The sequence below is a fragment of the Mirounga angustirostris genome, unplaced genomic scaffold (genome assembly GCF_029215605.1).
Source record: "Mirounga angustirostris isolate CCGP_5_RB_7025 unplaced genomic scaffold, mMirAng1.0.hap1 SCAF_2, whole genome shotgun sequence".
In the NCBI taxonomy this organism is placed as follows: Eukaryota; Metazoa; Chordata; class Mammalia; order Carnivora; family Phocidae; genus Mirounga; species Mirounga angustirostris.
The window spans coordinates 82,443,587-82,458,846 of NW_026991710.1; the positions used below are offsets into that span (position 1 = coordinate 82,443,587).

At 42.1% G+C, this 15,260-nt stretch overlaps 1 pseudogene; it reads right to left on the reverse strand.

Annotated features, from left to right (window-relative positions):
• Positions 1–9,614: 9,614 nt before the first annotated feature.
• LOC123847575 (TAR DNA-binding protein 43-like) lies at positions 9,615–11,365 on the reverse strand (annotated as a pseudogene).
• Between the last annotated feature and the right edge of the window lie 3,895 nt (positions 11,366–15,260).

Below are 15,260 nucleotides of genomic sequence, written 5' to 3' on the forward strand. Positions count from 1 at the left end.
TTTAGTAAAATACAGACTATTGGATCAGTGTGAACTCTTTCCCTTTTTAAAAACTTTGTTTTGGCTTCATGCCAGTCCAGAAGTGACCATGGAATAAAAGATCTTCATCAATAACTGTTTTTCTTTTCTTAGTGACTTGTGATAAAACATGATATGTACCTTTTAGTTCTGTGCATTTGAAAATTCCTCAAAACCTCAATCAAGTCATTATTCAAATGAAGTGACCCAAACATTTTGAATACATTTCCCTTTTTCTTTTATTATGGTAAAATATATGTAACATAAAATTTACTATCTTAACCACTTTTTTTTTCTTTTTTTTAAAGATTTTATTTATTTATTTGCGAGAGAGAGAATGAGAGACAGAGAGCATGAGAGGGAGGAGGGTCAGAGGAAGAAGCAGACTCCCTGCCGAGCAGGGAGCCCGATGCGGGACTCGATCCCGGGACTCCAGGATCATGACCTGAGCCGAAGGCAGTCGCCTAACCAACTGAGCCACCCAGGCGCCCTGTCTTAACCACTTTTAAGTGAAGAGTTCGGCAGCATTAGTACATTCACACTGTGTGCAGCCATCACCACCATCCATCTCTAGAACTTTCACCACCCCAAACTGAATCTCTGAACTTATTAAACCACAACTCTGCATCTCCCCAGCCCAGCCCCTGTTCACAACTATTCTACTTTCTGTCCCTATGATTTTGACTGTCCTATGTACTTCATATAAGTGGAATCCTACAATATTTGCACTTTTCTCTAAATTTTCCCTTTTTGAATGATACTGCAGCATGAAGGAGATGACTCGGACCCCTAAAATGGTTCCTTCACTTTCCAGTCAGCAGAATATGGTAGGAGACCCATGAGGGTTTCCCCATTAGCCCCAGTGAGGGTATGCTTCAATTAATTTCATCGAAGACAAGTTCATCTCACATACTACCAGACTGATAGAATATACCACACTCGTATGAGAATACTTTTAAGTTCTTGGAGCCAAGGATAGAAAAATTGAAATAATAAATTAACTGAAAGTATTCCCTCTTGAGTGTGTGTGTGTGTGTGTTCTCATAAAGGAAAGGATTTTGCTGGTAACATTAATAATTAATCTCCGGGGGCGCCTGGGTGGCTCAGTTGGTTAAGCATCTGCCTCCGGCTCAGGTCGTGATCCCAGGGTCCTGGAATCGAGTCCTGTGTCAGGCTCCCTGCTCAGTGGAGAGCGTGCTTCTCCCTCTCATTCTGCTGCTCCCCCTGCTTGTGTGTGGTCTCTCTCTCTTTGTCAAATAAATAAATAAATAAAACCGTTAGAAAATAACTAATCTCCATAAGCCGTATTAGAGTTTACAAAGGGCTTTTTCACAGACCCCTTCCTATGAAGCAGTAGCCTTGAAAAGGTTAATGTTCATTCCCACGTTTAGATGCTACAGTTCAGGCTCATTGAGATTCACTCCCTTGCATTCACAAAGCAAATGAGTGGTGTTGCCTGGGCCCTGAGTGCAGTCCCATTGTGTCGACCCCACACCCCTCCATCTCGCTAACGACCCCCCAGTGGCACTGGAAGCCATGTCAGCGTGTGGAGTCCCAGGCTGGTGCACTAATCAGCACAGGCCGTACTCCTTCTTTTCGTTTGACCTTCTAAGAGACCTTTCCCTACGTCCAACTCTCTGCTACTCACTCTAAGGACCCGGCACTTGACCTACATATTGTGCGATTCCCGGAGGGTCAGATACTTCCCATGTCTGGCGAAGAGCTTCCCCCAGGCCTGCTGCACTTAAGGATCAGGGGCTCTTTGTCTCACCAAAACTGGGTCACATTACAGATAGTGGGGAGAGATGGTGTGCGACCGGTTCAGAGTGGCAGCCAACCAAGATCCGTTGCTGGCAACGAAAGCGGAAAATGGCTTATGCTACACTCCAACATGAAATTGCAAACAATTAAAATAACAATAAAAATGCTGCCAATGGTATTTAAAAAAATGCTCACAATTTAAGGAACATAGTGTAGAGCATCTTGGTTTCGCTTGGTAATCTCTCAGCTCTGTGTGTCTGGTCTGTGGAGGAAACATGGCCAAGGGAAGGAGATAGGAAGCAGAAACCTCGCCTCTGTGCTTTCTTAACTCTTGGAGCCTCGGGTCCCCGAGAGAATTGTCGGAGTGGTTTTTAAATTAAAAAAAAAAAAAAAAATGTAGCTTGGCAGGGCTGTGGAGTGTTTTATTTCTTAAACCATTGCCGGCCGCAGCCATTGACAGAACCATCTTCTGCTGGTCCGGCGACACTGCCAAAGCAGGGAAATGTGTTCTGTTGTGCGGCTTCATCTCTCCCTCCTTCTCATTTGCTCCTATTTTCCATGGCACTTTGATCCTTTCTCCTTTTCCACTCCAAATTGGTCCCTGTATATTCTGTGCCAGTTGGCATGCTTCTGTTAAAGAAGTACTTTGCTAATAATACCCTAGCGTTCTGACTTCTCCTCCACTGTCTCTTACATCCTCTCTGGGTATAGTTGGTTACTCTGAACCCCGCGGCTGAATCTCGTTAGTACAGGACTACTCAGCTCTACCTTCTTCACTTTCTGTAGAGATTTACCAAACATCTTTTTTTCCAAAGAGTTTAAATGTTTTCAAAAGTTTCTCTTTTTTATTAGATGCCATTTTGTTTTAACAATTTGATAAAAAGATAATCATTAAGAATTAAGGCTAATTTGTTAATGTCACCTACTGTGGTTGAGGCTAGTTGAAATACAGTTTTTAGTTTGAAAAAGCAAATCTGATCAAGAGATACCCTAATAGAGTGGCCCAAAAGCCTGTCCTTCTAGCCAGCTGTGCTCTCCTTCATGGGTTAGTAGGCCTTCCAGGCTTCTATTCTGCATCAAAAATAAGGAGTGGAAGATTCCACTTACCTCCTGGCGTTAAAATGCAACAATTCTATGAATTTATAAAATAAAGAGCAAGCTTGGCGTGTTGCCTGGGGATTCCTAGGACTCACATTTCAGATGCTCCTGGCTGTGTATTTCTAGAAATCCATTTCCTCATTAGTCCTCTTTCAACTTATTTTGAAATTCGGCCTCTGGATTTTTTTCTGTCTCCTTTCCCCTTGCAGCCCGGTACCCCGTGTTTATTTCTAGAAGTCAGCAGCTTCTCTAGGTGCTTTAAAACAAAGCTATATCAGCCACTGAGAGCTATACATGGCATATCAGTAAGGGAATTTCATAGAAGAATAAGTTTTAAGGCAGTGCGCTTCTGTCCTTTGTTTTCTTTTTTAGTCCATTGAACCCTTGTCAGGCATAAATGTGTGGCTTGGTTTACATGAATATTTTATCATTATACATTAACTTGATCTGGAACATGATTTTTTAAAGAGTTCTGTTTGAGTAAGTATGTTTTTATTATGCCCTAGGCCTTGTTTTTCTGTGGAAATGTGCTTTCAGTGTTACAATAGAAGTCTATTGGAAAACAGGATTAAAATAAAAGCACTTCATTTTGAAAGCAACTTTTCAATAATACTGTGTCTAAGGCCTTGATAAAGTTTTTAGGCTTTTGATATTTAGTAGGGCAAGTTATAGGTTTGAGAGAACACTCTTATATTCTACAGAGGCAGCACACCTTTGTGTTTCATAAAGGAAGATGTCTAGGCCTTAAATTAGGTAGCTTTGGACCCTTAGCTGAGCGATACTGGATAAGTCATCTCACGTCTTTGAGCCTTGGCTTTTCACCTGTAAGGTGAGGGCGGTACTAATCACTTCCCGGGATTAGAGCTAAACACCATCTAGCTGCCAGGAGGCACCGAACAAATGGTATTGGGGTGATTTTCTATTATGAGATGGGAGAGATTCCAGTTCTTCCAGCGCGGGGTACCATATATTATTTTTCGCCTTTTGGACTTAGGCATGATTGTGCAATTTAGCTATCACTTTAATAAATTTGTCTTTAAATGGTATCTACCAATGGTTTCCTTCATACCTAAAACCAGCCTTTGATCATATCCTCAGCCCTAAAAATTAACTGTCACCAAAGTGAGTCAGTGATTTATTAGATGCTGGTTTTTTTTTTTTTTTTTTTTCAGCCAGACAGTGCTTCTGTGCTTCTGGTATATAGTTGAAATCTCCATCATATTAGTCATTTTGCTTCTCTACTGGTTTTCTAATTTGAATCATGAACACTTCTCTCTCTTTCCCTCCCTCCTCTGTGCTTTTCTTTCTTTCTTTTTTTTATTATGTTATGTTAATCACCATACTTTATATCATTAGTTTTTGATGTAGTGTTCCATGATTCATTGTTTGCATATAACACCCAGTGCTCCATGCAGAATGTGCCCTCTTTAATACCCATCACCAGGCTAACCCATCCTCCCAGCCTCCTCCCCTCTAGAACCCTCAGTTTGTTTTTCAGAGTCCATCGTCTCTCATGGTTCGTCTCCCCCTCCGATGTCCCCCCATTCATTCTTCCCCTCCTGCTATCTTCTTCTTCTTCTTCTTCTTCTTCTTCTTCTTCTTCTTCTTTTAACATATAATGTATTATTTGTTTCAGAGGTACAGATCTGTGATTCAACAGTCTTGCACAATTCACAGTGCTCACCATAGCACATACCCTCCCCAATGTCTATCACCCAGCCACCCCATCCCTCCCACCCCCCACCACTCCAACAATCTTCAGTTTGTTTCCTGAGATTAAGAATTCCTCATATCAGTGAGGTCATATGATACATGTCTTTCTCTGATTGACTTATTTCGCTCAGCATAATACCCTCCAGTTCCAACCACGTCATTGCAAATGGCAAGATTTCATTCTTTTTGATGGCTGCATAATATTGCATTATATATATATATGTATATATATATACCACATCTTCTTTATCCATTCATCTGTCAATGGACATCTTGGCTCTTTCCACAGTTTGGCTATTGTGGACATTGCTGCTATAAACATCGGGGTGCACGTACCCCTTCGGATCCCTACATTTGTATCTTTGGGGTAAATACCCAGTAGTGCAATTGCTGGGTAGCTCTATTTTCAACTTTTTGAAGAACCTCCATACTGTTTTCCAGAGTGGCTGCAGCTTGCATTCCCACCAACAGTGTAGGAGGGTTCCCCTTTCTCCACATCCCCACCAACATCTGTCATCTCCCGACTTGTTAATTTTAGCCATTCTGACTGGTGTGAGGTGATATCTCATTGAGGTTTTGATTTGGATTTCCCTGATGCCGAGCAATGTTGAGCACTTTTTCATGTGTCTGTTGGCCGTTTGGACGTCTTCTTTGGAAAAATGTCTGTTCATGCCTTCCGCCCATTTCTTGATTGGATCATTTGTTCTTTGGGTATTGAGTTTAAGGAGTTCTTCATAGATTTTGGATACTAGCCCTTTATCTGATATGTCATTTGCAAATATCTTCTCCCATTCTGTCGGTTGTCTTTTGGTTTTGTTGACTGTTTCTTTTGCTGTGCAAAAGCTTTTTATCTTGATGAGGTCCCAATAGTTCACTTCCTTTCATTCAGCATGTATTTCCTGAGGGGCTGTTACTGGCCCGACACTGTTCTAGATCCTAGGGTTACAGCAATAAACAAACCAAGAGGCCTTCTTTAAATGAGATGCTTGGAGAAGGCCTCTGTGAGAGGGTAACATTCAGGCTGGGCAACCTTTATAACATGACATTTGTGACATAATACTATTCTGTCACCTTTACCCAGAGGCTCCTGAAATGCTCCTGCTTCTCAAGCCATGTTTCAATCTTTGAGGTTACATTTTCTAGATGTATACAGCCACCTGGCTTTGTCTTAACCTCATCATGAATGTCATTTGATTTTTTCTCAAAAATACCTGGGAGGTCATATATGCCAAGTATGGCTCTACCCACTTTTTCCTATGAACCCTTCCACTTGAACTTTTCAACATGGACTGAAAACCTACTGTGTCTCAGGTATTATACTGTAAAGTAGAAGGTAACGTTAATGATACTGAATTTGATTCCTGCTTTCATATAGATTGTGTTCTTGCCTAAAGGTAGAGATTATGCATCTAAACACATCCTTATTTACATAAGTAAATAAATGATAAAAGTACTTATGTTGTATTTGCATATGTTGTAACAATCCTGTGAGCTAGTTACTGGTTATAGTCCACGTTCCAACACTTAGGTTGCCACCACATGGTTATAAGGCTTGGCAGCATCACTGGCTTCTCAGTCAGCATTCCTGCAGTCTGTTCATGCCTTCCACCCATTTCTTTTTTTTATTATGTTATGTTAATCACCATACTTTCATGCCTAGGGGTATGACAGATGTTGGTGGGGATGTGGAGAAAGGGGAACCCTCCTACACTGTTGGTGGGAATGCAAGCTGGTGCAGCCACTCTGGAAAACAGTGTGGAGGTTCCTCAAAAAGTTGAAAATGGAGCTACCGTATGACCCAGCAACTGCACTACTGGGTATTTACCCCAAAGATACAAATGTAGGGATCCGAAGGGGTACGTGCACCCCGATGTTTATAGTAGCAATGTCCACAATAGCCAAACTGTGGAAAGAGCCAAGATGTCCATCGACACTACTCTTCAACAAATTCAAGCCATCCTGCTTGATGGCTGTTTTTTGTTGTTACATTGATATCTGCATTAGCAGTGGCAGTTCTGCATTCTTACCCTTTATTTCTTTATTTTTTTAAGATTTTATTTATTTGAGATGCAGAGAGAGAACATGAGTTGGGTGGAGGGGGGGAAGAGAGGGGCAGAGGGAGAGGAAGAACGAGAAGCAGACTCCCCACTGAGCAGGGAGCCCGACAACGTGGGGCTCGATCCTAGGATCCTGAGATCATGACCTGAGCCGAAGGCAGATGCTTAACACACTGGGCCACCCAGGTGCCCCTGCATTCTTACCCTTTAAACGAAAGTTTTGGAAACCCCCTTAGATGACCACCCTGCTGTCCACAGTGACCCCAGTTTGGATCTAAGTCGATCTGTTTCTCTTCTGGGCCAGCTGTTAGGCTACAGAAAAGGAGACACATAACATTTGTGGACTTCACACTCATGTAGCATGTTTCTACTGAGGAATTCAAGGCACTCTGCATTTTTTATTACTTTTAATTTAAAATAACCCTGAGCTTTAAGATGAAAGAGGTAGTTTTCTTGCCTACTAAATGGAGTAGCCTGAGCACAGGGGACCTTACCTCATGCTATAATAGCTCTATTCCTGAAAAATGGCACTGAGGCTGGAATCTTGCAAATCCAGGTGGTGACAGTGATGACATAGCTTGCAAGGTAGAGAAATTCTATAGTGGAGAGGCGAACAAAACATACTACCTCTCCATTTTTTCAAATTAGAAATTTAGCTTTATGTACATTTGCCCTAAGGAAATATGACCTGCCTAAGCTACATTCTTGGACTAGAGTTGTTAGTAGAACCTTCAGTCTGAGGCTCCTTGTTGAGATGTCAGTGACAAATGACCTTCCATTTGTCTATAGAAAAAACAAAGCTTCTCATTTGGCTGACAAGATTTTTCAAAATCAGGGCATCACCTATACTTCCAATCTTATTTTTTGGGTATGGACTATTTTTATATAAATAAATGTATAAAATATATATGCTGTTAGTTCTACAGGCCCCACTTTAGCGGATTGGCAGGTGGTATTGAAAAGCTGTGGACTCAACACTACTCTTGCTCTCCATCAGTAGGTATGGAGTTTGGCAGGTATATAAGGAACATCATTCTTCTGGGATAGGAATTATTCTGTTCTTCTGAGCCTTAAGTGCCTGGTGTGGGCCCCTGGGTGCCTGGGTGTTCACAAGCATCTATTTCTTTATGCCCCTCAAGAATCTGCCCTGCATTTTACTGTTGTTGGAGTGAACTTAGAACCCATCCTTTTCCAGCCAATGTCTTCTCCCTGGCCTTTGGATCTTGCTCCTTCTGTTTGTGATTTTCCCTGATAATCTTCCTCAATTTTCTGCCTCAAAATTATCCTAGCTAGATACAGCTTCTTGTTTATGCATTTTTCTTGTCTTTAGAACTTTGCTCATGTTGCACTCTGGCCTGGAATGTCTTTGCCAATCAAACTCCCACATCTTGAGGACCCAAGTAAGATGTCAATTCCTCCAGGATCACTTCCTCAGTCCCTTGACTAGGTGAATTTTCTTCTTTTATTCTTCCAAGGTAAACTGAATTGTAATTTTCTGTTTTGTATTATTTAAATCAGTTTCATTTAATAATTTTCAACATTGACAACTCTTCTAGAAAAGCATCCAAGCACAGGACACAGAAATGCATCAAACAGCATTCTTATGGGTAGCTGACAGACATTACAACTTCCAGCTTTCTTTGTGACACCCCCAAGCTCACTGGTGAACTCTGCTTCTGAGTACTCCTGCAAAGCCCACCACAGGCTCAGTTCACGTTCTCAACCCACCAGCGTCGGTTCACCTGACCACACTTACAGGGCAGTAACAGAAAAGAACACACACCATAGAACATTCATGGTAGTTGACGAAGGGGTAGGGGGGATCCAAGTATCATTTCACTTAACATATTCAACTAACATGAGTTATCTAAGAACAAAACTCACTTAAAGTCTCCCAACAGATGTGGATGTCCTTTGACTGCAAAAAACATTTGTACATTATTTGCTATCTTTGCTGTCTGCACACTCTCTCACCAAAGCTACAGGATTGAGAGACACATCTCGCCAAGTTGAAAAATATCCATTATGCACCACCAAGTCTCTGCACGGGCTCTCTCCTTTTCTCGATCATACTAGCCTTTCATGCCTTGGTGCCACAATCAATCCCACACAAAATTTCAAAAGTTCCAACAGCCTTCTGGTTCCATATCACAGCCTTGTGTTCATAGCATTGGTACAACTCTATGAAATAAAGAGTAGCAGATAAAAATGGGACACCCACTGTCAAAAATGCAGCCTCTGCAGCGAGCTGACAAATTCTTGAATGAGAAAGTGTGTAGACAGAAATATTCTTGTGGCAGAGTATTCAGAGCATTACTTTCAGTGAAGTGCTTCCTCCATAAACATTTGAAATGAGATGAACTGCAGAGATTAAATGAAGGTTTCATATTGCATTTTTGCATATGAAGGGAGACAAGTGTTAAAAAACAAAAGCAAAAACAAAAGAACTAAACACTGTGACGCCATGATTTCCAAAAAAAAGGAGATTTGTACTAAGGAAAAAATGCATATGGTGGGGTTCAAATTAAGTCAAGGAGAAAAAAATGGGGTGCCTGGGTGGCTCAGTTGGTTGAGCGTTTGACTCTTGATTTTGGCTCAGGTCATAGCTCAGGTCATGACCCCAGCATTGTGAGACTGAGCCCTGCATCACTCTGCTTGAGATTTTCTCTCTCCCTCAGCCCCTCCGCCTGCTTGCACACACATTCCTTACTTCCAAAGCTCTCTCTAAAATAAATAAATAAATAAATAAAATCTTTAAAAAAAAAAAACAAGGAGAAAATAAAGTAGTTCTAATCAATGATTTCTATTTTGAACATGCAAAAAATTCACTTGACATGTGCAGGGATAAAATATTATTGGAGAAACTTTTTGATATCAGTTGTAGTGTGTTGGCTTTTACCAATCAGGCAAGCAGCAGTTCACTTTTAAACACTCAATAGTTCTACCCTTTATGTAACAAAACTTTTAAAATTCCTTTAGTTTTTCCTCTTTTTTCTAAAGAAAAAGGCCAAAGATACTGTTGAATATATTCCACACTGAACAAACCAATTTTGGAAATTCTTCATACATACGTATTTTACAATATACTTATTATGTGTTTAGAAAAATTTGAATTCCCACCAGTCTATACCAACCCCACTGTCTACATTCCCCAGCTAGAAGATTTAGAATCCACACTTGAGCCAAAGCCTCCATTAATACTGCTGCCTGACCTTGCATTTGATGCATATCCCCAACCCATTGCTGCACCTGAATTAGAACTGCTATAGGAGTTATTTCCAGAACCAAAGGCCTGATTTGGCTCCCTGTGCATGTTATCTTGGATTTGGTTATTACCTGATGGACCTGGCTGGTTCTGCTGACTGGCTAATATACCCATCGTACCCCAGCTGCTCTGCAGTGCTGCCTGGGCTACAGACGGATTAATGCTCAGCATCCAAGTTCACCCCTCCACCCATATTGCTACCTTGGTTGTTTCCTAAACCAGCTCCTCCCCTTCTACTGTTATCAAATCCACCCTGATTCCCAAAGCCATCTGGATTACTACCAAATCTTCCACTTCCTTCTGTCTATTGCTATTGTGCTTAGGTTCAGCATTGGATATATGAAGGCTGATTCCTTTAATGATCAAGTCCCCTCCACAGAGAGACTGGGCAACCCGATCATCTGCCAATGTAACAAAGGCAGACGACCTGAATGGTTGGGAATAAAGACAATGACCACTTCCCTGTCCTGGCAAAAGAACTGCTGCATCTCACAGCAGTCACGTCCTCAGTACAATGCCCAACAAACACAACACCCTCATGCTTCTCAAAGGCTCACCTGGGCATTGCTTAGAATTAGGAATTTTCCCAGTGACACCATCGTCTAATGATCCTATGTTGCTGTGACATTCCTTTCACCTGGGTTCCAGATTCAGTAAGACAAAGCTAAACCCCTTTCTTTTTTTTTTTTTTTAAAGATTTTATTTATTTATTTGAGAGAGAGAATGAGATAGAGAGAGCATGAGAGGGGGGAGGGTCAGAGGGAGAAGCAGACTCCCTGCTGAGCAGGGAGCCCGATGCGGGACTCGATCCTGGGACTCCAGGATCATGACCTGAGCCGAAGGCAGTTGCTTAACCAACTGAGCCACCCAGGTGCCCAAGCTAAACCCCTTTCAATGGCCACTTTTAGTATCTTTCTTGACCCGAACCATAAGAACATCTCCAAAGGTACTAAAGTATTCTTTTAGATCTGTTCAGTTTTTTCCATGGGAGACCCAACATTATTAAGTCAGATGTTTTCTGGACAGGTCTTTTCACGTTCACTGCTGATGAAGTATTGGTCTCATCCATTTTTCGTTTGTTATCTTTGGAATGGTTGACAACATATACCAGATTTCCCCAGCCAGCCTCAGGGGCATGGAGAATTTCTTCTACCAGTCAGACACCTCTCATACACTGAGACACTGGATTCCTGGAGCGCAGCCCACATGCCCCTGGAAACTGGGCTGTAAGTACAGAAAGCAACACTGTCCCATCGTCTTCTGATGATATTTCAATGGGTTCATCATTCTCATCTTCAGTTACCTGCATATATCCAGACATCTTATTTTTCTACTAGGTCGCTGCTAGGAAGTGTCACAGGGAAACCAAAACAGCAAAGGACCCAAGAGCAACCCCGCTGTCTCTTCACTCCCACTGTAATTTCCTGTTTATATATATATTTCTAATAAGATCCTGCTTCTGTCCCATCCCATTCCCACCCTACTAGCCTGTGAAATTTCTCAAGGTAAGAACCAAAGCAGTCATCTTCGCATGCCCAACACTCTAAGATATTGTTGGACTCTCAATAAATGTCCGCTGGAGGACCAAATGCTTCTTGGATCCCTAGTCACTAGCTGGGGTTTTATCAGCCTGGAAAACCTTTCCTGGAATCATGACTTGCTCATTGACCATGAGTCCTTACCGTGGACTCACCCCTCAAATCAGACTATGATGAATGGGGCCAGATTAGAGAAGATCCAGCTTCACCATTTCTTCATGAATGTTAAGGTATGCCAGGACCTTTGAAGAAGGGGTTGGGGTTACTCTGAGAGACTTCCCTTTGGCTTCTCTCTATGGTATGCATCCATTTATTTCTGAATGACTTCCCCATCTTCATGGGCCCATTGTTGAGTGCCCAGCAGACCCTGAAGTCAGAGACATGTAAATTATAAGATACACCTCCAAATGCCATACATGTTCCCATCTTTGTACCCATTTTTATATTGTATCTTCCTGGAATGCTCTCCACTGACTTCTCTGTTTAATTAGACCCTACAAATCCAAATTTTATTTCAGGTTCTAGCTCCTTTGTGAAGTTTCTTTAACCACCTAAGCTTATATTAAGCTTTCTCCTTTGTATTCCTCTTAGTTTCTAGATTCCCAAACTGGCTCTTATCTTTCTTTTGTGTTGTCAGTTTCTTTCTACATACCTATGCTGTCTTCTCAGTAGAATTATCAGCTTCTCCAGGGTGGGTGTTTTCACTTGGGAATGCCTAAATTCGGAACATGTGGGGACCTCAGTGACATAGGCCACAAGAAGGCAGAGGGTGGGAATGGCAGAACCAGGTCAGAGATAAATGGGGAGAAGTTGACCTGTCTATGGAGGGCTCTCAGGGGCCTTGGGGCTGGCCGGTGCTCTAGGTCCCAGCCATATGGGGAGATTAGAGGTGGTTCATGACAATGCTGAGATCAAGGAGGCCAATCTGCTGTGTGGAGTGGGTGATGAGAGGGGACTCTGGGCATTAGGATTGTATTGTGGCTCCAGTTAAACAATGTTCTCCTAAGAGCAAGCCAGTCAGGCTGTAGGAGCAGCGAAGGCTCTGGTAATATCGAGGCAGAGAGGGAAGAAAGCCTCCCAGATCAGTAGGAAAGAGGGTTGGGCTAGCAGGCTGAGGCAGAAGCCCAAACAATATGGTGCAGGTGAGGAAAGGGTAGGAGGAGAAGGAGAAGGAGAGAGAGAAGGAGGAAGGGAGACAGGAAACGAAATGAGGAGAAGGTAGAGAGGCTAGCATCAAGAGAGAAGAGAAGGGAGAAATAGTCAAAGAGGAGAGAAGAGAAAGAGAATAGGAGGCAAATGGAAGTCTGAGAGGAAAGAGGGAAGAAGGAAAAAAAGATTAGAAGGGGAAAATCAAAGAGAGGGGAAGGAAATGGGAAGGCTTATCCCTGCAGATCACCTGCCTAAATAGTCCAACCCAATAGTCATGCTAGGAGGGTGGGTCAAGTTGCATTGTATCTCTCTAAAATCACCATCGACCTTTACCTCCCAAACAGAGACTTTGACATGGATAACTGACATTTTTGGAGAGTGTGAATAAAAGCATTTTAAGAAAATCTGGCTGCATTTGATTTGCATTCACTATACATTCTACATTAGGTATACATAATCTACATTAAATGTACATTTCATCTATTATACATGTATCTTCACTGGACACAAATGTGCTGTGATTGCTATACGCATGCAGCTTTGGAACGGATTTTCTGACTACCTCACTATACCAGCTGCTTCCAACATAACCACATTGTGACCAATAAGCCTGAATTCCTGTGCACAGTCCTGGGTTGGCCTCAGTTCCAGTCACAGCCAGCTTGTATGTTGGAGGCTGCTGGTGCATTCCTGGGCCTCTTTAGAACTGGCTTATCTCTGAACAGTGTCCAGATGGTTGAGAAAGGTGGTCATGATGCAGCTTTACCATCCAAGTAAGGACAGCATCAAGAGTCATTCATTCCCAGTGCCCTAACATGTTAGCTATGAATAGATGAATGCAATTAAAATAATACTTGGGTGTACCGTGAGGCTGCTAGGATGGAGAGATAAGCACTTATGACCCTACTTGGCTTCCGAGACCAGACAAGAAGTGCTTCCATCAGGTTGGTATGGCCATAGACGAGATAAGCACTTACCATACGATCTACGTTTACTTTTATTTGTGTTATTATTCGTTTGTGTGTGTTTTTTTTAAGATTTTATTTATTTATTTGAGAGAGAGAGAATGAGAGACAGAGAGCAGGAGAGGGAGAAGCAGACTCCCCGCCGAGCAGGGAGCCCGATGCGGGACTCGATCCAGGGACTCCAGGATCATGACCTGAGCCGAAGGCAGTCGCTTAACCAACTGAGCCACCCAGGCGCCCTTGTGTTATTATTCGTGTAGTGCTTACATTTTCACATGCAATATCTGCTTGATCTTCACAGATACTCGCAAGGCTGACAGAGTAGGTGTGGTAAACTTGCTGGACTACTGAGGAAGTGGAATTTGGCTAAGGTGATATGAATGCACACAAGGAGCCCCAAAAGTCCTCGCTACCTAGTTGAGCACTGTTTGTACTCTTGGGAATAGCCCGACCAGAGAAAAATGATTATTTCTTTACCATTTCGGAATGGTCACAAAATAATATATGGTATGCCCTGACAAGCCCCCAGTAAATGATTTTGCAGCTGTATATTGCTTGATATACTTTAAAATTTTTTAGTTTCAGCTAAGGTTTATTTCTGTGCTCTTTCTCCCTTATCTTTCAAAATTGGGAAAATAATCCTCAGAATTTTAAGGCTAAAGGGCCACTGGGACCAAAGGTTCAAAATAAAGCTGGCTTCAAAACTGCTTTCAGTTTTATTAGTGTGTGTAAAACTGATATCGGGTGGTGATTGTGTGTGGTTTTGAAGTTATCCCTTGTTGAAGTGAGAAGACAAGGAGGTCATTCCAGGAGGAGAATCAGGGCAGCCAGTTTCTGGCTTGCTCTGTGACTCTTGACAAGTCATTTAATATCCATACCTTGTTATCTCCCAAATGCAAACTAGGGCAAACGCCAGGGCAGGAGGGACATGGAGCATTGTGATGACCAGCTATCATGTATCTAACATACACTGAGACCATTTGTGCAGGGGCAAGTTTTCCATATACATATCAGAATGTTGGATGGAGGAACAGGCTCAAAGTTCAGATCTCCTTAGGGGGATACCATTGAAGGCATTGATTTGGGGCTTGGTGATTTTACTAGGGGACATACTGTGAGCATAGCTACTTTCTCTGACAGATACATACTAATTCTCCTCCTATGACCTCCAAGGGATTGTGGCAGAAAATCTTGAGAAATTACTTTGGATTCAACTCAGACAAAAGGTTTTCTTACCAAAGGCCTACAGCCAAGTGCTGGTTGTGACTTGCTGAGACCTTTACTGAGGTGTTTCTGGCATATTTTAAATGTGTGAGACCTGAGGGAATCAAGAAATGTAAGTCTAGAGAGATCGTATTTCTTTCCTATCCATGTATTTCTTCAACAACTTGGCCATGATGCTTAGCACCCTTAAATAAGGATTTTATATAATTCCCTTGAGAAGCAGAGTAGTCTCTCGACCTTCCACATTTTTAAAGATCCTCCGAATAATCATTTTAGGATAAAATTTGCTCAGAGACTGATTTATATTTCAAATTTATGGTGCTCTTCTCTATTGATTTTCAATCCCTAGGTGATCTCATCTGGTATCATGGCTTTAAATACCATCTATGTGCTGACACTCCCATATTATATCTCTGGTCTAGACCTTTCCTCTGAACTCCAGGTTATATATCCAGTTGCCTGCTTCACACCT